Here is a 26,820-nt window from a genome sequence, read left to right as displayed (position 1 = left end):
TCAAAGCCTTGTAAATTTGATTTGCTTCCTTATCCCTATATGTTTCAGTTCTTGAAAGTTAGAAGCCTCCCTCCCCCTACCAGGAACTAATGTTTCAATTTGAAGGGAACAACTGAACAGAACATATTCACAAGGACAGACAGAAATAAAATAACCAAACTATATTCAGGTTGAAGGGGAAAAAGTCTAATGGAAAAATTAAAAAAAACTGATATGTACCAGGCCCCGTCTCTTTGGCCACCAATCAGCTCCCAAATCACGACAAAGAGATTTATTATTAGTTTTGAATGTTAGACCTAGCTTAGGTATTTCTGGCTAGCTCTTTTAACTCAAAATTAACCTGCTTCTCTTTATCTACATTTTGCCTCAAGTCTTTTTACCTTTTTTTCTGTATATCTTCCTTTCACTGCTTTTGTGCCTGTCTGGTGTTGGCTGCCTGGCTTCTTGTCCCATGCATGTCTCTCTATCTCTCCTTCTTTTGTTTTTCTTTGATCAAGATTTCTCCTTCTATTTATTCTCTCTGCCTGGCAGCCCTATCTTTTCTCCTGCCTAGCTTTTGGCCATTCAGCTTATTATTAGACCAGTCAGGTGCCTTAGGCAGGCAAGGTGAAACAAATACCACACATCTTTACATAATTAAACACACATCTCACTTAATTAAACAAATGCAGCAGAAGCAAAAGCAATACACCTTTACGCAATTTAAAGTATTCTGCGGCATAAACAAATGTAACATATCTTTGCCTAGTTAGAATAATACTCTACAACATTGATAAATATATGCAATGTTAGACAAAGGATGCAAATCCTCTGTTTCAGCTTGTGTGGTGGAACTTTTCATTGTCTATAGAGACTTTCCTCTCAACAGAGAAAGCATTCAGTTAAAATTGTGTGTGTATGTGTGTGTGTGTATGTGTGTATCCTTTCTTCATTCCATCTCTAGCCAGGCCTCTGGAACCCAAGCCATGTAAGGACATAGCTAGCATTAGGAACTTGCTATCATCATCCAAATGTGATGTAGAGGAGGGAGGAGAGTTAGAGCAGAAGACCTAGCCCACAGAGATAACACGGTGCTCGCACTCTGCTCTCTGCAACACTGAACATGTATGTCCCGTTTCCAAGTAGAATGCAGGAAACATACATAAACTATGGTAAAAATGGCTTTCATTTTGAGCAGTTCATTTTTGATTCTTAGTGCACAACCACAAGAGACTAATGAGCTCGTCAGGAGCTGGCATGTGCTTGCCTTCTCAGTAAAAGGACCTCAAGGCTATAAGCACTGTCATTCTGTATAGACCCTTTCTTCAAAAGAGAGAAGTGCTCAGATCTTATTGGATTCTCTCAAAGGCAAAAAGGATAGATTTAGTTTAAATTATTAGATACCTAGTAAAACTAAATCCAGAAATTATTTGCTCACCTTGAAATGATATTTGGAAAAGTGAGAAAAGATCAATAAATAGCCCCCAAAATTCAATAAAGAGCGTTGTTTGTAAAAGTGAATTGCGCAGGTGCTATTTTGGGAGCTCATTAGACATGCTATATGAAGTCTGTTGTCTTTTCATTTATGCTAGAACTTGAAGTGTTCAAGGGCAGAGAGAATGGATTTCAAGTAGGGGAGAATGATGGAAAGGGAGAAGCCAGGACTAAGAAGGAGAGGTATGGGAGGAACTGGACCCATAACAGCTCTCAGTGCTGGAATTTGACAACAGGAATTCCCTGGGAGAGAAGCTGGTGTGATAGGGGAGAGTCTTCTGGTTTGTGTTAATTTCATTGGTTAAATAAAGAGACTGCCTTAGCCCTTTAATAGGACAGAAAATTAGATAGGTAGAGTAGACAGAACAGAATGCTGGGAGAAAGAAGCCGAGTCAGGCAGTCGCCATGATTCTCCCACTCAAGACAGACGCAGGTTAAGATCTTTCCTGGTAAGCCAGCTCGTGGTGCTACACAGAATATTAGAAATGGGTTAGATCAATATGTAAGAGCTAGCCAATAAGAGGCTGGAACTAATGGGCCAGTCAATATTCAAAAGAATACAGTTTCCGTGTAATTATTTCGGGTAAAGCTAGCCGGGTGGCGGGAAGCAGCCCGCCGGCCACTCCTATTTCAACACTGGTGCTCCAGTCTGATAACTGAAATTATCTCTGGGATTGTTGTTTCTAAAATACGGTAGTATTGAGAATGCCTGCTAGTAGTTCATGTTGCTTATATCTTGATTTTACCTCTTCCACTAGGTAGTGACAGTGACGATGCCTACAGTTTACAGTAGTGACAAGTGACGATGCCTACAGTTTACAGTCTTTTTTTTAACGTTAATTTTTTTATTATTTATTTATTTATTTATTAAAGATTTCTGCCTCCTCCCCACCACCACCTCCCATTTCCCTCCCCCAATCAGGTCCCCCTCCCTCGTCAGCCCTAAGAGCAAATAGGGTTCCCTGACCTGTGGGAAGTCCAAAGACCATCCACCTCCATCCCAGTCTAGTAAGAGGAGTATCCAAACTGCCTAGGCTCCCACAAAGCCAGTACGTGCAGTAGGATCAAAAACCCATTGCCATTGTTCTTGAGTTCTCAGTAGTTCTCATTGTCCGCTATGTTCAGCGAGTCCGGTTTTATCCCATGCTTTTTCTGACCCAGGCCAGCTGGCCTTGGTGAGTTCCCTATAGAACATCCCCATTGTTTCAGTGTGTGGGTGCCCCCCTCGCGGTCCTGAGTTCCTTGCTCGTGCTCTCTCTCCTTCTGCTCCTGATTTGGACCTTGAGATTTCAGTCCGGTGCTCCAATGTGGGTCTTTACAGTCTTGATTTTACCTCTTCCACTAGGTAGTGACAAATGACGATGCCTACAGTTTACAGTAGTGACAGTGACGATGCCTACAGTTTACAGTCTTCCAACAGCTGATGATTTTAAGCCTTTTGTTTTCTCTATTGAGGTTTTTTTGTCTGTTTTTGAACTTTGTTTTTGTTGTTGTTGTTTTACTTCTGAGTTTCTAGACTTCTTTGTGTCACATATATGGTTTAGAAATCCACTGGCATCATCCCCTATTCACAGATTGTCTTTATTTCCAGTCTTGTGTAGAACAAAAGATGTAATCGTGATTGAAGAAGCATTTCTTGTTTGCTTTCATGGGTCATGATTTTGGTGGTGTGTCCAAGAAGGTATGGCCAAGCTCTTTTTTTTTTTTAAGGTTAATTTTCTGTTCGTCTAAGAGTTTTACTATTGTTGCCTTTTATATGTAATTGTGTAGCCCATAGGATTCCTTTTCCCAGCTCCTGCTCTAGGTCCATGGCCTGTGTCTTCTGTCTAGCTGTTCATAGCCTGCTACCATATTTTACGGGAAATTACAGTGCCACTGCTTGGTTAAGACAAGGTACGCTTGACATTTGGGGGCCACTAAAGTCTAGACTCTCCATTTTGAAACAGTTTTGTTTAAATGAACTGTTTATTATAAAGAAGTGTTACACAAAGCTTGCCTCTGGTTGCAGGTATTTATGACTAGTGACATAAATATCCCTCCTTATCTGAATAGGCAAAAGATGGATTAAGCTGTAGCTTCCTGTCTCAATTCGAGGATCACTTATCAGGAGGACAAATGACTTCTTTTAAATACTCAGTGCTATAACCCTAATAACTTTCCACAGGGCTCTAAGCCGCTGAGCTCATGGTCACATTCTTTTCTCCCTCTACACAATTACATGGACTACTTAAAATTACAGTTTAATTGAGATGGATTGTTATACTTTTCCATTCTGAATTATATAGACCAATGCATTTTTAAATCAATTAAACCTTTAAGCAAATACTTTGCTTTCTATGAATTTCTGTTTTTGTGTGAAATCTACTTTTTTCATTCCTCGACAATTCCATCTATGTATATATTGAGGATTTCCCTCCCTTACTCGCTCTCACTCATGTGACCTACTGTTCGAAACCCTCTTTTCCACATTAAGCCACCTCCTACTTTGATGTCTTCCTGTCTTTCACTCCAGTGAGTTCAATTGTTATTAACAACCGGTAGTCCACACTGAGTGCTGTGTCCTAATGACCCCCTCTCGCTTGTATGAGAAAATGGTGATGGCTGGATCCAATCTTGTGCTAGCCTGTGAGGTATGCACAGCTGTTGTGAGTCAGTGAGAAGACAGTTTCCCAGCATTCCCCCTTCTCCCTGGCAGTTCCTGAGCCTTGGATGGGGAACAGAGGTGTTCCTTTGGGCACAAACACTGCACAATTATTATTTGCTCCACTTTGACCACTTACGTCTTCAGTCCTGATTCACTTCTGCCATGTGAGTCACAGCATTTATATTTTGTTTTAATTTCTTTTCTATAATCTGTGTCTATAATATACAGTTTAACTGCAATTAAATTCCTTTTCCATATAGTAATTCAATTATTTTTGACTATCAAAAGTGCTGTTACTCTTAAGTTAGTCTTAAATTTTTATGCTTTCATTCTAAAAGATATCATTGAGAATTTGAAATAGAATCTAAAAAACATGAACTGTGTCATTTTCTAAATATACCAGGGAATTGCTGTATTCCAAAGTAAATTGAGTGTTTGTATTTTTGATTAGAAAGTCTGCTGCATTTTCCATAATCCCACTGATAACCCATACTAAATCAGCAATTTGAGCACTACCAACCTCTACAATCTCTTTAATCTATATATTTACTTGCTCAGATATTGCTTTCCTTAACCTTAAAATACATATCATGTAAGTGAAACTGACTGGGTATTGTTGGCATAAAGGGCATATATAAACAACATGCTTCAAAAAAATCCATCAAATAATATTCAAGAAAATTGCTCAGGGTATCTGCAGTTCCAGTGGCCATGCAAGCATATAGTTTGCCATGTCAGCAAATTACAGGTTACAGTGTAAAGCTCAAGGAGGCTTAAAAGGCAGAAATTCCTTTGCAGCCATAGTTTACCTCTATATTTATCATGTTGTATGTCAATGGAGTGAGAATGAAAATAGCAGAAAAATCAATGAAAAAATATAGGAATTATGCAGGTATAGGGAATGTATTTAAAGAATAAGCAAATAAGGATGCCCTGGTCAGAGCTCATAGTAGGTGGTAGAGTCAGGTTTTATTGTCGTGATGAGTAGTTTGATTCCTAAGGAAATAAACAAGGAACATGGCATTCTGTCTAATGAGACAGGGGTAAATAGAGAGACTATATACATCATGATCAAGGGTTTGTCTAGACCCTTGCTGTGTCAAATGACTCTCTCTGTGGAGAGGTGCCTAACAGTGACAGCTATGGGTAGACGGAGGCAGGGTCCCCGGGCTGAGACTCCAAAGTGAATGAAATAAAATGTATTTAAAGGAAAACATGGACTGGTATCAGAAGCATATCCATGATTACTTGGTGTATTTAAGTTTGGAGTGAGGTTTCCCTCAAAATATGCATTTGAATAAATTTCTTATTGGCATCTTGGATAACCAACTCCTGATAGATGCATAACAATAACACCACTCAGTGTTTAAAATTGAAAACTTTCTCCTCTCTAATCCTATGTGTGAAAAGCAGATAAAATTTCATTGCACCTGAGCTGAGTTCTGGTGCCACAAAGAAATTAGCTTTAATTGGTTTAACTTTGTATTAAAAACCCACAATTATGTGGATTCCTTATTGACTCTCCTGATCATTTTATGTCAGTTTTGTTTGTTGTTACAACATCCTTTATGTCTATTAGCTGTTCATCTCCACTCAAGAACACATCTCAGAAGTTCCCAGCCTTTCTCCTAGCTCTGATAGGCTGCTTACTGTTGGTATGCCAAGGGTTTTTAGGGACTCTCATTTCAGTGGCACAGATCTCTGTTTCATGAAATCATTTGGTTGCTTAGAATATTCCATTTAATTTCCAAATGTAAATAACCCATTAGGAAGATTTTCCCATAATTTTTTTTCAGTGATCATACAGGGAACCAGAATCTGTGGGGTTCATAGTCCCTGATGTTCATATGTGGCAAGTTTCTTTCATTTGACCAGCAGAAACAAAAAGAAAACCTTCAGTTTGAGTAACAAAATAACTCACAGGAATTACACAGGAGCTGACGTTCATTTACATTTTGTTGAGCAAGTCCCATTGCTGGCAATGACGCACTTTAATTTGGAGGCTCTTGATATCACAATGGACAGTTTAATTTCAGATGTCATTCTTGCAGCATGTGAAACAGAAAGAACTCGAAGAATTCACAGGGAATCAGAATAAATGATAACTATGCTTTAAAAAAATTAAAATAGTGTCTTTTCCATACTCATCTGGCCTTTGTTTCTTCAAAACAACTTTACTAGAATGAAAACTCTATCTGAGTTTATCATTTCACTGATGCCCCTACCAGCAGTTGATCTGGTAAAGTTGTTTTTCATGTTTTTAAATGATTTTGGTAAACTCCGGTGTTTTCTTTTGCCCAGGTTAAAATATAAATTGTTAAACTTTTGTTTTCTAGTTTATTTAATGCTTCTTATTATTAATGAATATTCTATAAAGTAATAAATGAAAGAGATTTAGCTTGTTGGCTATTCATAATCACCATTTAAGTGTTTGGTGGTAGGACCTCTTAAAGGAGCTGCAAGGTTTTTGCAGCTAAAGCTGAGTCAGGAAGCCTCTCTTAAATGAGTTGTGCTTGACTGTAGCAAACAGAGTCCACCAGAGAAAATGCTGCTACCAAGAAGCTATGCTTAACTCTGTTCTTTTGTGTCTAGAATTCCTTCCCAAACTCACTCAAGTTTTAGGTGGATTTAGTTGTCCACATTGGCACCATTTTGTTGACTGTTTTCTGTCCCACCTGGTTCCATAGAAACACACAGAGGCTTAAATTAATTATAAACATGTTGGTCTATTAGCTCAGGCTTTATTATTAACCAATTATTACATCTTAAATTAGCCCATAATTCTTGTCTATGTTAGCCACATGGCTTTGTATCTTTTATCACTGAGGCATTCTCATCTTGATTCCTCTTGGTTTGGTTGAAGACTGTAGATTAAGACTTTTCTCTTCCCAGAATTCTCCTGTTCTGGTTGCCCCACCTATACTTCCTGCCTGGCTACTGTCCAATCACCATTGTATTAAACCAATACAACTGACAAATCTTTACAGGGTACAAGACCGTTGTCCCACAGCAGGTTTGTTCTATGGATATGCACTGATGTCTCTTTAAAATAATACTACAGAATGCAAGAATACTGTGATGTTCAAAGATATAAGTTCTGTAGTCTTACTCAGAGGATTCAAACGTCAGTCAGACCCTTACTTGGTGGCCTTGGTCATTTCTTTCTTATTTACTTGTGTGTGAGATAGGAGAATTATAGTACTTTCTGATGAGGCAATGTAATATAGTTCTTTTAAATCAAATATAAGCAAAGATAAATTAAAGAATATTTTGAGTAACCATACCAAGCATTTTATCTTAGAAAAGTTTTGGGAATGTTTAACAACTTGCACAGTTCTTTAAGCAGTGTGTTTAAATAAAGACTTATGCATTTATCAGTGTATGTGTGATTGCATAAATGTCTGTCTGCATACCACATATGTGCTGATGACCACAGAGTTCAGGAGATGGCATTGGGAGCCCTGGAACCAGAGTTACTGATGTTTTTCAGCCAGTCTGTGGGTGCTGGCAACTGAACCCAAGTCCTCTGCCAAAGCAGTGAATGTTTTTAACCACCAAGAACCAGAAGCATGCTTAAGTTATTAGCTTCAAGGTCTTGACATATCTTTCTTGGGAAGATACATAAAGAAAGCGACTTTGACCACAGAAAAGCTGTTATTCTATTCTACATGTGTTCTTAAAGTAACTTTCCTCTTTAATGTTTTACTGTCACAGATTAATGTCCACAAAAAAGGAATGACTTATCATACACTTAATTTGCTTTTTCTGTAATGGTGTTTATGAAAATGGGTTGTGGTGTCATTCCTTGGTATCTTATCATCCTAGTGATGGAAGGAGGTAGATCCAGAAGTTCAACGTTATTTTTAACTACTTGGCAGGTTTCAAGGCACCCCTAGGCTATGTGAGGCTCTCAGAAGGGTACTAAACATGGTTTAGTAAGATGAATAAGATGAATCACCCAGTAAAGGTGCTCGCTGCACAAGCCTGATGACCCGAGTTTGATCCCTGGATCCTTGGCAAAGCTGTCCTGTGACTCATAAATGCCCACTCACAATGGCAAGTGAGAACTTTTGCCCCTGCACCATCATAATAAATAAAATAAAGTAAAAAAAAGAAAAAAACAGGCAGCACACACACAGAGAAAAAGAAAGTCAGTGCAGAGGGATATTCAGAGGTTTCAGTAGTCTGTTGCCTAAAATCAAGAATGAATCTGATTACCCACAATTTGCTTTGTGATTTATTTCTTCCAAAATAAGAAAATGTGGCATGCTGTAGGAATTAGCTTTGCTCAGTCAGAAACTTCTGCTTTTTGGTAACCAGACCTCTCCTGCTTTTAGAGTTATTCATGTTCCTGAGAAGTGTCTTTCTTAGCAGAAAGCCATGAAGCACTGGGAGAAGTCCCCTGTCCCTGAATAAAATTCTCTAAGACAAAGTCTCCAATCCCCTAATGATCCCTCTTCTCCTCTGCTTGGTCCAAGTCTCACCTCTTACAAGCTAAAACCGTGCCATGTGCCCAGTGCCCCTCCTTAGCAATCTTCCATCTGGCCCAGTGTTTTGGCTCTCCTTCCTGGCTACCTTTGCTCTCCCCCAACTTCTCTAAATCCAACCAGACTCCTCTCGTGCATTACCCTATGTAGCCTTCATCCTGTTTTTTATGTGTGTGATGAAATACCTGGCTACAAGCCACAGCAGAAGGGACATCCGTCTTGTTTATCCCTTTTGCATAAGGAACTAACGTTTAATGAGCCAGGAATCATGGGTCAAGCACAGTTTTAAGCACTTTACATGTATTAACTTAAGTTGTGTTCATTGTAATAGATCATTTGACAGATGAGGTGGAGGAGGTGGTGAAAGTGAAGTAGCAAGTAGGCTGGGTCCAATGCAGAAAGCCTTTCCCAAAGGTTTTCGCTCAGTCACAACCACTCTGACCTTCTATCTCTAGAGAACTGCTTCAGTGTACAGAGAAGCTGATGTATTTTATATGAAAAACACCAATTAGAGATGCTACCATGCTGTGTAATCAATGCCTGTTCTAAAAGCTGGAACTTTTAGCTAATTTTATGTTCTTCTTATATCCTTTGCAGTTATAAATTTAATTTTGATCTACTTCTTTGTTTTATGATGTGTGAAGACAATTCTCAAGTATTAAAATACATGAAAAAACTGCTGAAAAATTAATAACATATGTATGTTCAGTACAGTCTCCAAGCATTCTGATTCAACAATAATAAGGTGGGGACCCACACACCAATAAACAAACTAGCAAAAAGATTTTTTCTGATTCAATCATACCTAGCTAGACTGATATCAGATAACAAATGCTACATTAATAAAGAGGATGGTTATGAAAAGAGACTTTTTTACTTTAAAAAATTCTACAATTACAGTGTGAGGCAATTCACATATATCTTTTGAAACACAATACTCACTTATAAAATACAATTCAGTTTAGAACTATACCTTCCATCTAGATACTCTAAGAATTGTACAAGTCAGAATGGTATTTTTAATATTGATGAGCAAGGTTGATTAGCCATGTACCTTCTCGCAGATCTGCAAAGCAACTTAGCAGTCTTTGAAACAATGAAGCACAATGAAGAGTAGCAGGTTAAAGACAGCAGAGCCAGAGTTTCCCATCCTTGTGGAGGTGGTCTGACCTTCTGATATTTTATCTACTTGTAGTTACTACATTTGCTTTACCCATTTGCTCTTGATTATGTTTAATTTCCTGGACAAGCAAAGTCAAGCTTGCTCTTTACTAATATCTACTCCATGCTATCTCTAAGTATGTCGATCACGTTTCTGTGTGTATGTGTTTATTGTTACATAGTTTGGTCCTTCCAATGCTATGTCTCTGGCTGATGCCTGACTATTGTGCTTGTGTCCTCTGACACACAATTCTACTTTAAATAAATATTGAATATGTAGTGAATTTTGAAAACAGAAGTTGGACAGTCCTTGTAAAACATTAGCAAACTTAAATGAAAAATTTCACAGCTATTAATAAGCAATTACCTTGGATCTCAGTGACATTATACATTGCTTCCTTACTGAATTGAATAGATTTCAGTTTGAATAAAAATTGAAAATATGTATTCTAACAATTATCGTCATACTCTTGTTTAATTAAGATTCATCCCTAACTTGATAGTCAGGCTGTTTCCAAGTATTTGTCATTCTGTGACATGAATACCATTTTAGAAAGCTCTTTGGACCTCTTGCTACTAACTTTAGTTATGCACAAATATAGATTCATAAATATCTAGTGTATCCAAAGATATAAAAATACATACCGTGATTTGATTCTTTTCATTTGTAAACAGTTTATTTTTAAGACTGATTGTCAAATGTAAGCTTAATATTCTAATGCTATCTTTATATCCCTCATCATTCAGTTTTGTCTTTGTTTAAAGGCTGTTTTTAGAAGTAGTGACATTTTTAATGACAATGCAATTGTTTAACCCTGAAGTCTAATGTTAAATATTTAAAATCTTCACAATATTCTAGTTGTTAAAAGCTGTGATATGTTCAGTTTCTGGATAAAATATAGACATTAATCCTTTGATTTTAGTGGTTATTTGTTAATATTTCAGTCCTTGCAGAGGCTATGTTCCAAGAGAGCAGTGGGTGCAGAAAATCAAGGTAGCGTGGATCCTTGCATACATTACATTTTGCTGTTATACTTACATACCTGGGATAAAGTTGAGTTAATGAGTTAGGTACTGTGTGATATTAACAATAGCAAACAACAAAATATACCTCTATGACAGTATATTCTGATAACACTCTGTAAGTGATGCCCACAATAAAATTTTTCCTTTCCTTTTCTTTTTTTTTTTCGTTTTTTTTTTTTTTGTTGTTGTTTGTTTGTTTGTTTTTGAGACAGGGTTTCACTGAAGTTTTAGAGCTTGTCCTGAAACTAGCTCTTGTAGACCAGGCTGGCCTCAAACTCACAGAGATCTGCCTGCCTCTGTCTCACGAGTGCTGTGATTAAAGGTGTGTACCATCACTGCCCGACAAAACTTTTCTTTTTCAAGCTCATGGGTTCTTCATTCCGTACAAAGTGTGACTTTATGGCCTGACCTGCAGCACTACAATATTGTGCCAGAATTAGTCATTTCTTCTGACATATGCCACAAGATCCCCTTTCATCCCCGTCTTTGTGCTTTGGAGCTATTATTAAGTAAACAAGGGCCACTAGACTGTAGGCACCGTGACGCTGTGCCAAGCCTATGCGATAACCAAAGCTGCTGGTACATGACTAATGGGAAGGTAGCATGTGGAGCTGTAGAAAAGGGATGAGCCTTGTTCTGCACTGGATGGAACAGGATAGAGTCCATTTCCACCATCCTAATTAATCAGAATTTTGGTATTTAAAATTTGTAAGTTATTTGCTTCTGGAATTCTCCTTCTAATTTTTTTTATATCTTGAAAGACCACAAGGAACAAACCCTTGAGAAAAATAAACCATAGTGTAAAGTGGAAGATGAAGACTGTTACATGTACTACAACTACCTGTAGTAGCTTAGATCCCATTCTAGAAGAAAGAACATCGTTGTTACTCAAGGACTGAGCTTTTGTTCCCCCAGCAGCCTGTTTATGAAGAATAAATGTAGTTAATTCCTTTCCCAGGATTTCTAATATACTTTATAGGTTTTCATTAGCAACTGTGTCAACAGACAAAATGTTGGATGAAACCCCTTAAATACTCACTTATCCAGGACACAGGTGCTAGGATACAATGAAAAACAAATGAAGTGGAATTATCAGTTTCCTTTGTTTCTTTATTAAAATTCAACAAAATAAATTCATGAAAACACTGAGTTAAGAAAATAATAATAATCTATACAAATAATAGGTTATTGTTCAAGCTCTAAGAATGTTATATAAAAATAGGTGGTATTAGAAAAGTTTCATGTTATTGTGTTAGTACAAGAGACTTGAAATAAAAGTCTACATCTGGCCTGTGTAGCATTTAAATCTTCTGTTACTGCTATAATGATCTAGTACAAACAATAGTATGAAGATCACAAATTAACTTGTATCTCGAGAAGATATGAAATGAGAGACTGTGTTTAGAGGTGTGTTTTAAAATGCCTCGCTTTGCTGAGATAAGAAACACAGGTTCCTGGGTTCTTGCAGCTATCTCGCTCTGCAGAGCCCAGGCATTAATTTCCCACCCATTGCTTCCTGTCTGTGCCCTCTGGGACTAAGCCACCCTAAAGTGAAAAGGATATTTTATGAGAAGTTTCCTCATTTAGCAGAATTACTCTTGAGCTGGGTGGGATTTTAGACATAAGAAAATTTAATTAGTTTGAAGGTGAATAGACAGAACCAGAGAGGTTGAATGTTAATGTTTACTTACTCTAATTTCAATTCTTGCTTTGCTTTCTTAAGAATACCGGTCTCTGATCCATCCCTATACTCACTTACTCATGCCTTTCTATGACTCTTACATCTATCTGAGAGTATAATTTTATTGTTAATAGAGTGATGTATTTAAGACCCATTTCAGATGGTGAAACTCATACCTGACACTATTTTCAAGGCTAAGAACCTTAGTTAGACATGTCCTAGACTATAGGAAAACCTACTTACACTGATATTCTGCTAAAGGACACTTTATTAAACTGGTGTCCAACCATTATACCTGTATACTAAAGCATCTCTCAAACCTCATCAGAAGGGAAGCTCGCTTTGCAGTAGAAGGTAGTAAACACCATGCCAACAGTGTAGAGAAACAGAAACTTCAGAATTCTCAGCCCTAAATGGAGTGTCTGTACCACTCCTCATAGAATAGAGGTAGAAAAGGAAGAAGAACCAGAGCTGGTGGATGACTACAAGGAAACCATGTCTCTGAACATGTAAGCGCAGCTGTGCATATTTATGCACAATAGTTGTGACTGCTTACACAAGATATATGTGCTCAAGCCAGCCAAAATCTTCAAAAGGGGAAGAGGAAGGAAAGTCCCACACCCCAGGTGGGATGATATTGGCAGTTGGTGGCTTCTGGGAAAGTGATATTCAGTTTTCTTTAACAGCACAGCACCTGGTAATGGTACCTCATTCTTAAGAGTGGAAGGGTAGATACCCAACAATGTATAGCAGTAAAATTTGGACCTCGTCGATTTAAAAAAAAGTTTTTAAAGATTGGTTTTGTAGGAAGCCTAGATTTCTCCAAAATAATCTTCTTTCATGAACACACTCACACACATGAAGTAAATATATACATCAATATACAAATGAATACATATTGTAGTTGTATACTGCTAAGAAAGGAGAAAAACTGTTCAATATGAAGGATTAAGTATTAATAACTTGAATTTGCTGAGCATTAGAACTCTAATAAAATGTTGTTTTAACATGAAAGATGAGAAACTCCAATGAGGTATGGTTAGGGCAAAATATGCAGTGCACCAAGTGGGAAGATTTAAACTGTGTTCAAGAAATTCAGAGAAAGAATAATCAGTGGAGATGAACTGTAATGAGAAATGGAGAGAATCGCAAGAAATCATACTGGAAGAAGGGCAGGGCCAGGAAATCAGGTTCAGTCCAAGTCAAATAAGAAGGCACTCAAGGATTTAAGCTCGAGCGTTATGGTGTTTGCCTTTCATTAATGAGAAAAGAACAGGTAAGAAGGGGTGAATTGCAGGAATGGGAAGAACAGTTGTAAACTAAGGTGCCAGTTCCGTTTTGGCTTAGTGAGGACTGGGGGAGCTGTCAGAGCCTTGGAGGGAAGAGTTTTATAGAATGTATCAAGGGACACAAGTTTTCATCTGAAGTTTTTTTGACATGATCAGCTTGGTAGATGCCATTCACTGAGTTTACAGGGAGAAAACAAGGAGCAGTTTCAAGTTTGATGTAGGGACATAGCCCCACCCATTGGGGGCGTGTTCGCCTCGGGCTAATGTTTATGGATAAATCTGCCTGGGGAGAGAAAGGATTTGGGATGACAGTTGGATCTGGAGATTATAACTGCCTTCAACTGAACAATTACAGTCCAGTGCTTCCCTGACTGGCACTCTGGCACTGTGGGATGCTGTATTGAGGGTGTAACTCTCCAGGGTGGCTTCTCCTCCTTCTCCTCTGTGTTGGTTGCACTTTCTTCCCTCCAAGCCCGTAAGCACATATTTTCAAGTATTTATTTAATATGTATGTTATTTGTCTGCATGGCCTTATGTGCGCCGTGTGCATGCAGGAGCCCGGGAGCTCAGGGAGACAGTTTATCTGCCCGAGCTCTAGCAGCAGCGGGTTAGAAGCCACAGCCTGGGTGCTGGGAACCAAACCCGCATCCCCTGCAAGAAGCAAGTGCTTTCAACCACGCAGTCATCTCTCCTGCCTCGTAAGCACATACGTTTATGTATCAGTCGATTAACTGATTTTTAAAAATTTTTATGTATTTGTTCATTCACCTGTTTTGTTTGTCTATGAGCGGGTGTGGGTGTGTCATAGTGTTCGTGTGGAGGCAGGCAGACAATCTGTGGAAGTTAGTTCTCAGTTTTCTTATTTTACTCTATGGGCCCTGTTGATAGAAAGGGATGGAGGCTGAAACTGGAGATGCTCTTTAGATGAGCGTTGCTGATGTAGGTCTTTTCTGCATTAGGTGTCAACTGAAGTTCTGGACTGGTGAAATAATGGGAAAGAAATACTAAAATTCCAAGTGTCACACTGGCAAAATACATGGGAAAGTTGTATCTTACATATGTAGGCATGAGATGAAATGTCATCAGTGGACTTTTTTTATTTCCATATTCATAAATGCTTTCTTTGTTTTCCTGGAGGTAGTGAAGTACATATGTAGGTTAGGATTCATAGTTAATTTGTATAATTATAATTGATCATATTTACATATATTTTGTAAAGAGTATTTCATACAGATATTTATCTAGTTCTTCAGATAGTGCTGTGCTAATATGGATGAATTTTTAAAAAATCCATACACGATTGGCCTTAAAGACACCAAGACACATCCTAAATTCTATTAAAACATTTCGGGAACTCACCCATGTGTGCAATGATTATAATTGTGAGCACCCAAGAAAAATTAGTGTGTAATGTCTTAATTAAAGCTGGGCATCATAATTTTATTTACAAATTGAATTCTATTAAATCCTTAGCGCGGTGCGTTTTCATTTCACTCTCACATAATTAATATTTAGCACAGTTCTTTTGGTAGCACACTGCATTATTAATGCCAGTTCTTTTGAGAAATGTAATAGTATGTTAAAAAGTCTCTTTGGAAGATAGCCCATAAATTTTGTCATTATATTAAAATGCAAATTTTACCTCCCATTTACCAGTTGAAAATACTTATGAGTTGCATATCTGCTTATTTACAGTTTTACTGGGCAAAAATCCTTAAGGTTGTTTTTTGTTTAAGCAGGAATTTATTTTCATGTTTTTAAACTGAAGCTGGAACTCTTTCCCAGGGACATTTTTCACTTAGGAATGTGATATGAATATAGTGTTTACCTTAATCTTGGTTATATTTTCTTTAAAGAAATTTTGACTACTATTAGTAGCATATTACAAAGTCACATGGCTGTTAAAGTGTGAGGCCTGGGACAGAAAAAGTAACAATTTTGTATTCTTATTCCTGCCCTTGTCACAAAATATTATCGTTTTGGCTATGGTACACTCTCTAAGGCAGCCTCTAAGAAAAACATCATTTATCTTAGTTTTGCTATGAGAAGTCTACAGAAATCTGTTCATTTAAAAAAATGAGTTCCCAGAGCTATCCACAAATAGAAAATGAGTAGTTAAGCAAAAAAACTCTGTGCTCTTCGGTGACACCAAGTACTTGTTTTGCTGAGCTTTGTCTACTGAGAGTAAGTGAATTGGAAGCAGAGGAGGAGGAGGGTGAGTGAAGGGAAGAGCAGGGAGAGATGGAGGAAAAGGAGCATGAAATGGAGGAAGAAGAGAAGGAATGGGGAGAATGGTAAAATTTCCCCAAACCTCATTTCCTTTAGAGTTGGAGACGGGGTGTTGAAAATCCACAGGCTGAGTGAGTAAAAGCTTTCTGTTGGAGCACTCCCATCCCTCACCCCCCTGGATGCCTGACTCTCCCTCTCCACTTTATAAACAGGGCCTCTTAGAGGCTCCCATACTGAGGGAAAGTGACCCAGCAGATTGACACAGTTGTGGCCTTTTAGAAATCCCTTAATCTGGAAGTTTCTACTTTCTGCATTGTACTTTGTAAACTTGATTTCTCTTATTCACAATTCCATTTGAAAATGATTTCGGAAGAGAAGTCATTTGTTGTGTAGGTTAATTTTCCCAGTTGTTAATATTTTTAATCAATGATAGCTTCATATCACAGAAGTAATATTTCTCATAAACTATTTTATGGTTGATACAGTCTTAGAATTGGGAAGAGGTTATTTTATTATTTATTACTCAATGATTTGTAATTATTTGGCAAAATGGATAATTTTAATGTGGTCATTAGGTTTTTCAAAATAAAACTTCTCCCCTTAAATGTTTAAATATTTAGTGTGCTTTATATGCCTAGGGACAAATAGAAAATAATTTCCAATAAAGTACATACATTAATACTCCAAAGCTGATTCTCAGCTACTGTAGATTGATCATCAAATTGCTAATTTGCTCCCTGTGTGCATACAGATACTGAATTTCTTGCTTATGTGTGTTGGTTCTGGTTTTTACATGTATTATAATGCCTTATGTTTGATTTGTTATTTTTTGTAGTTTTTCATATGTCATATATTATTAATATGAAGATGCTTAGAAAATAAGAGTAGATTGACATGTCAAGGCAAACTCATAGGTAATTTTTACATAATAATGCTAGGAATTCAGTGTCATCCCTCTCATTGCTCCTAGAAATTTCACACAAATCAGGAACCACTACATGGTAACTTGAAATGTCCCTAAATATTAAGTGTGATATCATCCACAACCAATTACCAGATTATTTTCGAATTGAAAGAGACCCCAAAGATGTAATTTCAACATTGTAGCATGGGATAATATTTCTGATAAATGTATATTTCACAAATCAAATAGTATAACAACTGAGAAAGCCTTAATTGATATTGCTTAGAGCAAAGTAAAATAATAAGAAAGTAACTTACAGATGTCGTGCATCTTAGATATTTACATTGTGATTCATAACAGTAGCAAAATTACATTTATGAAGTAGCAACAAAATAAATTTATGGTTGGGGATTGCCACAACATGAGTAACTGTTTTACAGAATCACAACATTAGGAAGCTTGAGGACCACTGCTCTAAAGAAAACAGTGAGAAAAAATGGACACTGTTAACTTAGCCATGGCATCTGCTTAGCAAGAGATACTGACTGTCTGAGGACCACTAAAGCATCCCTGCATCTCTGTAGGCAGCAAGTGATACTGTCTGGGGACCACTAAAACATCCTTGCATCTCTGTAGGCATTATTTATAAGGAGTCAAGATGTGTAAGAGGCTCCGTGGATGAAGGGAAGGATACACAAGTGGGGTAGGCGAGGTCGTGAAGCAGAAACCCACCCAGAGCAGCCATTCATCACCTCTCTTCTTGAAGGGCTGTTCTTTTCTTTCCTGGTGGTATCCACTCCCCATCTTCTGAACAGGAACTCTACCTCTCCCCAACTTTTCAGCCTCACCATCTGTTTCTACTAACTTATTTCCCTGCTGCCTTCTACTTCCTTCCCAAGCCTGTTTTGCAGAACTCCCACTCTGTAAATGAGCATGGTATTAAGTACCCCATTCTGGGTGTAGAGGGATGAAAACCATGTGCAGGTTTTAACATTGATTTAGGTAGACTATGTATAGAAAACGTTAGTATGATGTCATCACTAACATAGATAAGAAATTGCTCCAGTTCTCGCTGTGGCTTGGGGAGATGTGTCCCTGTGGGGCTCGGAGGGACGCGCTTGGGCCAGGTAGACGCTGAGCCACCATCAGCAATGGGCAAGGGAGACCACAACAAGCCGCGGGGCAATACGTGCGCCTTCTTCGTACAGATATGTCGCGAAGAGCACAAGAAGAAGCACCCCAAATCGGCGGTCCACTTCGCCGAGTTCTCCAAGAAGTGCTCCGAGAGATGGAAGACCTGTCTGCAAAGGAAAAGTCGAAGTTCAGAGATTTGGCCAAGAGTGACAAAGCTCGGTATGACAGGGAGATGAGCAATTAAGTTCCTCCCAAAGATGATAAGAAAGGAAAGAAAAAGGATCCTAATGTTCCAAAAAGACCACCGTCTGCCTTCTTCCTGTTTTGCTCCAAACATCACCAAAGGTCCCGTCTATTGGAGAACCTGCAAAAGAAATGGGTGAGATGTGGTCTGAACAGTCGGCCAAAGATAAACAACCCTATGAGCCGAAGACAGCTAATCTAAAGGAGAAATATGAAGAGGATATTGCTGCATACCGTGCCAAGGGCAAAAGCGAAGTAGGAAAGAAGGGTCCTGGTAGGCCAACAGGCTCAAAGAAGAAGAATGAACCAGAAGATGAAGAAAAGGAGGAGGAGGAAGATGAGGAGGAACAATAAATGCCGTCCTAAAATGTGTGGAGTGTAAGTGCTCAGGCAATTATTTTGCTAAGAGTGTGAAATTCAAATGCATCTCAACATTAGCATCAGTATAAAAACTGTATACCTGATGAGATTCTTTGTAGAGAAAACACTTTTAAAAAAGGGAGTTTGTAGCTTTTTGGGGAGGATACAACATACAGTTGGATTTAAAGCTTTTGATATTGAATGTTCCTAAATATTTAATGGTTTCTTTAATTTCTTATGGTAGCACAGCAAGCATACATAGGAATTTGTACTATCAGTAATTTTTCTAGGATGTTGCATTTTCTATCTTTTTTTTTTAAACTTGTAATAAAATAATGTACATTTTTAAAAAAGAAATTGTACTCTGGGTATGATCATGCAGCTACTGAGCAGAGATCTAACAGTAGGACATAGTTCTGAGTAGATGCATGACTGGTCAATTTTTATCACTACTCACGTACATTGTTATAGATCAGCGGCACATGAGATTTAGACGTACAAACTCTTTCCTTCAGGAAACAGTCAATATAGACCTTAGTGATGTAAAAGGGCAGTTAAGGGGAAAGAAGGCATTAGACTGTAAGAGAACTCTTGAAGAGTCCATTTCTCGGTAGTTGGAAAGATGACTCAAGAGTTAAGAGCACTTACTGCTCTTCCAAAGAACCCAGGTTCAATTCACAACTACCTGTAACTCTAGCTATAGGGGATCCAAAGCCTAGACACTATAAGATGCCCCCACATGCCACATACACACAAAGACTTATACAAATACATGAGAACATAAATTAAAAAATAAAAATATATCCTAAAACAAGCTAGTTTCTAAAGCTACTGAATTTCTTTGAGCTTCTTTCTTTCCTTCTTGTGACCTTCATTTCCTTCTTAGGATTTTGTTCTAGCATGACTTGTCCTGGTCCCTATTTTTCCCTATTCAATACCTGTTAGAATTTATGTGTGATGCTTTCTATTAGAATACACGTTTGTCTCAGCAGATTCCTTATTTTTCTTATTACTGCCCTTTGACAACCATTCCTGAGTCAAATTTCTGACATTAGGGAATCTATAGTCCTGCAATCATACTTTAATATCACTGATGACCATTTTGTTCCTGTATGTAGATCGCTCTTTCATGAAATTGACTGACTCCGTCACCTCCGCATGGCTCTGTATTTGCAGCTCTTGCTTTTCTATTGCTTTAAATCTTTTCCCAAGGCATGTATGCTTTGCATCCTTCACTTTATATTATCAATTTCTATTTCTGGTCATATCACACCTATGTATATTAAACACACACACGCACACACACACACACATGGCTGGCTGTCTCACAGCAATGCATTTGAGGGAGCACATTGTCCTACCTCTTGGTGTGGCTGCTTCAAAACAGGCAGTTCTCATTGATGAGGTCTCTACTCGCTCCCTCTTCTCTTCGTTTTTGATCTTCAGGATTCCACCACTCTTTGCCATATTTATTGATTATGCTCATACATACATATTTCTTCATAAAAGTGAAATAATTTCCTTTTACACTCACATACTCTCCATCCTTATAAACGCGAATAACCAAGTTCATGATAATATCTGAATATTATAGCTTTTAATGATCTATGAATTTCTAATCGTCTTATACCAACCAAATTACTCATAAATCACTAAGTAGAAAAATTAAAATAGCAAGGTATTTCTAGAAAGACAGGTTGTCTCAACAAAATTCACTTAGAATAATTAAACCTGCTGTAGTCATCGCAATGTTTCCTTAAGCAGACAGACTTGTGCTATTCGGGTGTAATAATTTTGGGTCATGTTAGGATGTAAATTATTGTGCTGGTAGACAAATTCAAATAACAAGAGTATGAGGCTGGAAGCATCCTTGTCTACACCAGAATGTATCAGACTCTTGTAAAATGTGCCCATATTGATGTAGGGTAAAACACATTGCAGAACAGGGAGAGTGGTCTGACATAATAAGTGTCAAATTGTTTTCACAGATAGACATTCATTTCAGATGGACGCAGAGCCGGAGGCAGCCTTAAATATGATGAGCAAATAGTCAGCAGCAGTAAATACCATGGGAATGTCATTGTTACAATCTCCATTTTGCTTTAGCCGCAAATTCTGCAATAAACCTAAATTAATGTTATCATAAGCTAATTTGTTACATAGCCAAATATGAAAAGGTGGTTGAAAACAGTAATAATTGTAAAGGGCATCTTCATTCCACCCTTAGTTGTTGAATTATTATAAAAATGAAAATAGTCTGCTATGTGATGGTACTATGTATAACTTGGTAGGTAGCCTGTTAACTGCCCTCATATTCATTAGTTCCAAATATCATTTATGGGTAGAGATATATAATCTTAAGCAATCTCCTTATGTTTGGCTCTGTTCCTATGGCTTTTGGAAATTGGTCATTTATTTCAGAAGTCAACATTGCTTGTCTTACCCGGGAAGAGGTGATAATGTTTAAAGAAATTTAGTATACTATATGTGCTTGAGCTGAATGTGGAGACTCAAATAATAAGAACGTTTGCTCTATCAGTCAAAATAACATGTGATTATAATTTACAATCATAATCTTTTACAGCTTGCAACTTCATTTGATTCTCCCCAAGAAAACACAATTAAATTCTTTGTGGTTAGACTTTGGAACAAACAGGATGTGCCTTTTTTTTTTTCTTTCAAAGTTTTTGTAATCTGTAAGTGTGCAGGGAGTAGGGGCATTTGAAGAGATAACTCAGCAGTTCACATCACTGGCAGCTTTTCCAGACGATCTGAGTTCATTCCCAGAACCCACATGGGAGCTCATAACTGTATGCAACTCCAATTCCAGGAGATCAGACATCCTCTTTTGACCCCACAGGCACCAGGCATGCGCAGATACACACAAACATGCTTGCAAAGTAAAGTGATTGGCAACTGCAGACCTCCCTATTTTTCTGCTCAGAGCCCAACCCGTGTGCCCCGGAGTGGCCGTCTCTGCCCTGCATCATAGGTCTTTCCCTTTGTTTTCGCCACAGGCCCCTTAGTGTCTCACCTTCCCTTTTACCAATTCCTCAAGCTCTTCTGTTGAAGGCCATCAGAGTTCACTTGGGAAAAGAAGGTTTTCTGCCCCAGATATCATCTTCTAAGTCCCCAGTGATTAAAATTAGACAGATGTAAGCAGTTCTACCGGTTCTACCTGATCTAACGAGGGCCACGCTGTTCGCTGTCTATGATCCAGAAATAGACATAACACTTGCTGGCCAGTGCAGAATCTTCGCTTCTTCCCAGATCCATCCCAGCATTTTATCTTTAACCACTTCCTGCCGGGCTTTTGAGGGCTTCATGCAGAGAGTGTACCTGGGAAAGTGGACCTGGTCTGCTGCTACTTCTTGCTCTCAGGCATACCTTAAACATCCTCTAAGCCTTTTACTGCACCCAATGGACAGCAGGGGGCGACAATTTCTAACCTAGATCTGAATACGAGTATAAACAGCCTAAAGTTCAGATTTATATGTTTGTTTAGCATTCTCTACATACAGCAATTATCTACAATCGTTTTTACTGGAAGTTTTTAAAAAAGAAACATTTTAATTAAAAATTTGCATGGCTTCCTTCCCTCTCTCCCACAGTGTGATTGCTAGTTCGAAGAACCATGCAATCATTGAAGGCATCTATTCACTTGCGTTCTTCCTGCTTCCTGTAAATTTGATACTCCGTAGAATGGAAATAGCCAAGCTATAGTACAGTTTGATTTAGGTTTGCTCTTGTCCTTGCTAGGAAACACTGTATTTTTTCTTCCTTCACACTTGCCATATGTCACTCAAACTGGGAGAACACCTTGAGAAAACATGGAGAAACCCTGGACTTTCTGTGTCCTTGTCCTTAATTATAGCGTTCACAGTTGTTCCAGTGGCTGTGTGTTGTCAGTTAATCTGTGATTAAAGTTTTACAAAGAAACGTTGGATAGGAATATTATATCTCATTAATTCTATGACATGTTTTTAATTGAATATGATAAAGGAAATATTTAAAGAAATACAGAATATAACTGTTTATTTTCCAGTGAACCGGCATGATTCCAATGATAAAATCTGTGAAATGGAATCTTAGGAGAATGAGTTATCCCTGGAACTTGCACCAAAAGGATGGATTCTTACCTTAAAGCAATTTGGTAGTAGTGTGAATATAGGTGGTCCTGATTTTAAACGGTTCAATCTACAATTTTTCAATTTTACGTTGGTGGAAAAAAATATGTATTTAGTAAATCTTATTCGGAACTTTGCATTTGATCATTTTTCTAGGCTATCCATAATTCAGAAAGCTACTCTCTCAAGATGTTGGTCTACAGCAGCATTGAGACATAGAGCAGTTGATACCTGATCCCAAGAGCAAGAGAGCACATACACTGAACTCTGTAGCTGTTGTCTTCTTGATGCAGCTATCCAATAGATTACATGAAGTAGTCACACTGTATTAGAAATCATGCTTAGATTTTGCCAAATGAAAATGTTAGTGTTGGAACATGTTCAAAAGTAGATTTATTAAGCCACAGTGTTTGGTAGTTGGGTGCATTATCTGCATTTTCTGCTTCCAATATGTTCCATTGTGATGGGACTATGAGGTCACACCCTACTGCAAGTCAAACATCTGTACATGAACCCCACGCAACACTGCACAGCAGATCACCACACACGCTTGTAGCCCAAGGCAGAACACAGCATCATGCTCAGCTCTGCGGGGGTAGGCTTCAAATGGTGAGCTACTAGGAGCTGCAGACATGAGCTTTCCTAGTGATGAGTGGATATGAGAATCCTGGTGCCAACAGTAGATGGTATTTGTTTTTATGAAAAGTTTTACTGCGAGTGAACAATTGAAACCTGCTACTTGGGAATAATTAGGGATTATGGCTGCAGTCTTTGATAGTAAGGGTAGTTCAGCAAGGTGACCTTGTCTTTAAGAATTGAATGGAGAAGGGGCAGGGCTCATATTTGGAGCCTTGTGAGTCTCACCAGATGCCGAAGCTGCAATTATTCCTGGGCCACATTTAAGGCCTTAAAGCACAGGTGATTCTCATGTTTTCTTTCATAGGAGATCATTTTTTCTATTAGTTAAAAGCTTGTTTGACTTAGAAGGGAGAACAAAGATTGATAAGTGAAAGGATTCGGAGATTAAATTCAAGATACAAAAATGTGTTCCTTGTTCCCAAAGGGTGGGCTCTCTTTCCTCATCCAAATATGCTCATTTAACCTTTGCTTTCCCCCTTGACACTTTTTAATGATCATGGAAGTATGTCTTACAAGAAAAACCCTTCCAACTTAGATTTACTTGACTCTATTGCTCCAATGCAAGCCCTTCTGTGCTTCAGGTTCCAATCCCATAGAAAGTGCCAACTTTATCTTCGACACTTTTATTCTTACAGAGACATCAACAGTAGGGTATGTTGGTGGACAGTTTATGAATGTACCACTTCTGACACAAGGATCCATTCTTATTACACCCGTCTTCACAAGTAAAGAGATGGGGCCAGATGTCAAGACACCTAAAGAAGCAGCCTTGGAGGGCACAGAGATCCCCAGCAATGGCATGTATGAGAAGGAAGAACTGAATATGTAGAACAAATTGCCTCTGTCTATTAAATCAGCTATCTCTACAGCATGTCTCAGAAAATAAAACAACAACTTGTTAGTCATGAACTCAGGTGGCAAGTCAGCCTTGCCTCTACCCTTCCTGCTCTTCAGCTTTCCTCCAAAAGGTGGTACACTGTACATTTCAACATTTCCTTCTCATCGTTTCCTTCTGTTTCTGATATTCATGCTTGCAGACCCAGCTGTGTCCCTTCCTCTGGCTCCATATAACTGGAGTCTGTTACAATTGTTCTGCACCCTGTGTCCCTGGTCATGCTCCTGATAACCTCTGTTTTACACATTGAAGTGGTCCCAATAAAACACTCACTTCAATGGAAATGCATGCGTTTTCTCATCCTTGCAAAATGGTCCTCAAGGCATTACTTTCTCTACTTATTGAAAAGATGGGGCTGACTCTGGATGAATTTTGCATCTGTGTGGAAGACTGGCCATGATTACAAAACAGGAACTCAGGATTAAAAATAAATAAATCGTCCTTAAGGCCATTGTGTGTTCTGTTTTCCACATCAGATGACAATCCTCTGGAGGGCAGGGCTGAAAACTCAGATCCCTTTCTATCCCACATTCGTTCAGTCAGATGAACATTTGCTGGTGGCAGTAATGCAGATTTCTCTAAACTTGGACAATATTTATAATGTTTATATTAGTCATTTGATTCACCTGCTTCTAACAAATTAGGTGTGAATATTTTGTTCTCTCTCGACTGTTCCCAGAGTAGAGATACTATCTTTTGCATGACACAGCAACATCTTTGTGTTAAAAACTGCATAGTGTATCTAGATGATGAGTTCATATTAAATGCAACTTTTTTTTTTTTTGGTTTTTTGAGACAGGGTTTCTCTGTGCCTTTGGAGCCTGTCCTGGAACTAGCTCTTGTAGACCAGGCTGGTCTCGAACTCACAGAGATTCACCTGCCTCTGCCTCCCGAGTGCTGGGATTAAAGGCGTGCGCCACCACCGCCCGGCAAAATGCAACTTTTTATTTTACTAATGTGCACAGAAACCTCATAGATGGAGTAAAAAAGGTTTTCCTGGGAACAAATTACTTAATCAGCAGATCTAATTATTTTCTATATACCAATGTTTTCACATTAAAGTGTGTTTTATTTCAGTTTCACTTTTTTAAAATCAAGAATGAAGGCTATACATATGCAAATTATATTTTGCTTTTTGACTGGAGAACCTGGAGATTTTTAGCTTTCTTATAGCACAGCACTCATTCTATATGCATGTCTACAAAACTTTGTAGATATTTAGCAGTGCTACATTTAGAAAAACTAGGGCAAAGCATTATGATCAGCTTTAAAAACTTTTCTAAGTACATGAATAACCATTTAGCTTATACAAATGTTAGAATATTCTAACTTCAGTTTTTGACAAGGATTCTGGGTAATGTAAACTGTAACTTCAATCCTGTGGATTTGTAAGTACATAGGAAACATTCATTCCGACTCCAACCTAACAGCGCTGGATTGACAGATGGAAAAAGTTGTGAGCATTGCCTGTCAGACTGAAACTTAGAAGCAGCTAGAAGGCATGTACAAGCTCGAAGGTATCCTGTCAACACTAGTGTCTCACTGAGGATTAATCAGACTAAATTTGCTTGTTAATAAAGCTCAGAAAAATCAATCAATTCTATCATAAAATATGTGATTAACTTTAAAGTTATTTATTGTATATAATAAGCATGTTTAGGGTTAGGAAATGAGATAGCTGCTTTTTCTTTTACAGTCCATACCTAAGGCAGCAGTATGCAAAGGGATATGGAAGATTTTAATTAAAAGTAGATTAGTGCATGCACATGGCCAGGAGTAATTTTGGTGTTTGTCACAGATAGCAAAATACGGAATGACTTTTTTCTTTGAAAATCTTTCCAGAATTGATTTTACACACAACTTTTCATACTGATTTATGTATTACCACAAAATTTATGTTATTTAAAACATGAAAGCATATACAACTTTCTATGATATGGCTGGTTAAAAACTTCCTAACAATTTATTTAAACAACTTGTACAAAATAAGTAAAATGGCTACAATTTTCAGACTGTGGTGAACATTTTTCCTCTAACAGAAATTTAAAAATATATTTGAAATCTTCTTTTATTTGAACTCATTAATGAACATCTTGTATAAGTACTAGTAAGCTCATGTAATGTACGTTTTCTAATAATCTACTGTGTCCTTCAAACTGTGTGTTTGTAGCAATAAAATGGCAAATATAGCAGACACATGATCTATGATCATGGATTTAATAATTTATTGGAGACTAATCCAATAAGAGAGACTTTAACTGTAGCAAGTACCATGAAGGATCAGTTCCAATGTCTATAAAGGTTTACAATAGGAAACTTAGCATAAATCAGGTCAAAGAGTTTGCTACACAGGGTGTTCATTGAATTAGTTCTAAAGGTTTTTAAAATGAATATAGGAGATTTTTATCAAAAGAGTCAGAGAGCAAGTCCCCAGGAAGAAATGTTCATTAACAAAATAGTTTCATAGATATAAGGGGGCAGTTGGATATAGTCACCTTAAAAAAACTTTAAAAAAAACATGTTTTTAT

The 26,820-nt window shown here is 37.9% G+C and overlaps 1 protein-coding gene and 1 pseudogene across 1 annotated transcript in view; both read left to right on the top strand.

The window, feature by feature from the left end:
• Positions 1 to 26,820, top strand: part of Spag16 (sperm associated antigen 16) — a 931,645-nt gene that overhangs the window by 282,661 nt on the left and 622,164 nt on the right. The gene's annotated exons all lie outside the window — the stretch shown is intronic.
• Positions 18,046 to 18,625, top strand: LOC130869804 (high mobility group protein B2-like; annotated as a pseudogene).

The sequence above is a fragment of the Chionomys nivalis genome, chromosome 2, assembly GCF_950005125.1.
Source record: "Chionomys nivalis chromosome 2, mChiNiv1.1, whole genome shotgun sequence".
NCBI lineage: Eukaryota > Metazoa > Chordata > Mammalia > Rodentia > Cricetidae > Chionomys > Chionomys nivalis.
Note: the sequence above shows the minus strand (reverse complement) of the source record. Positions and strands in the feature narration are given on the sequence as shown.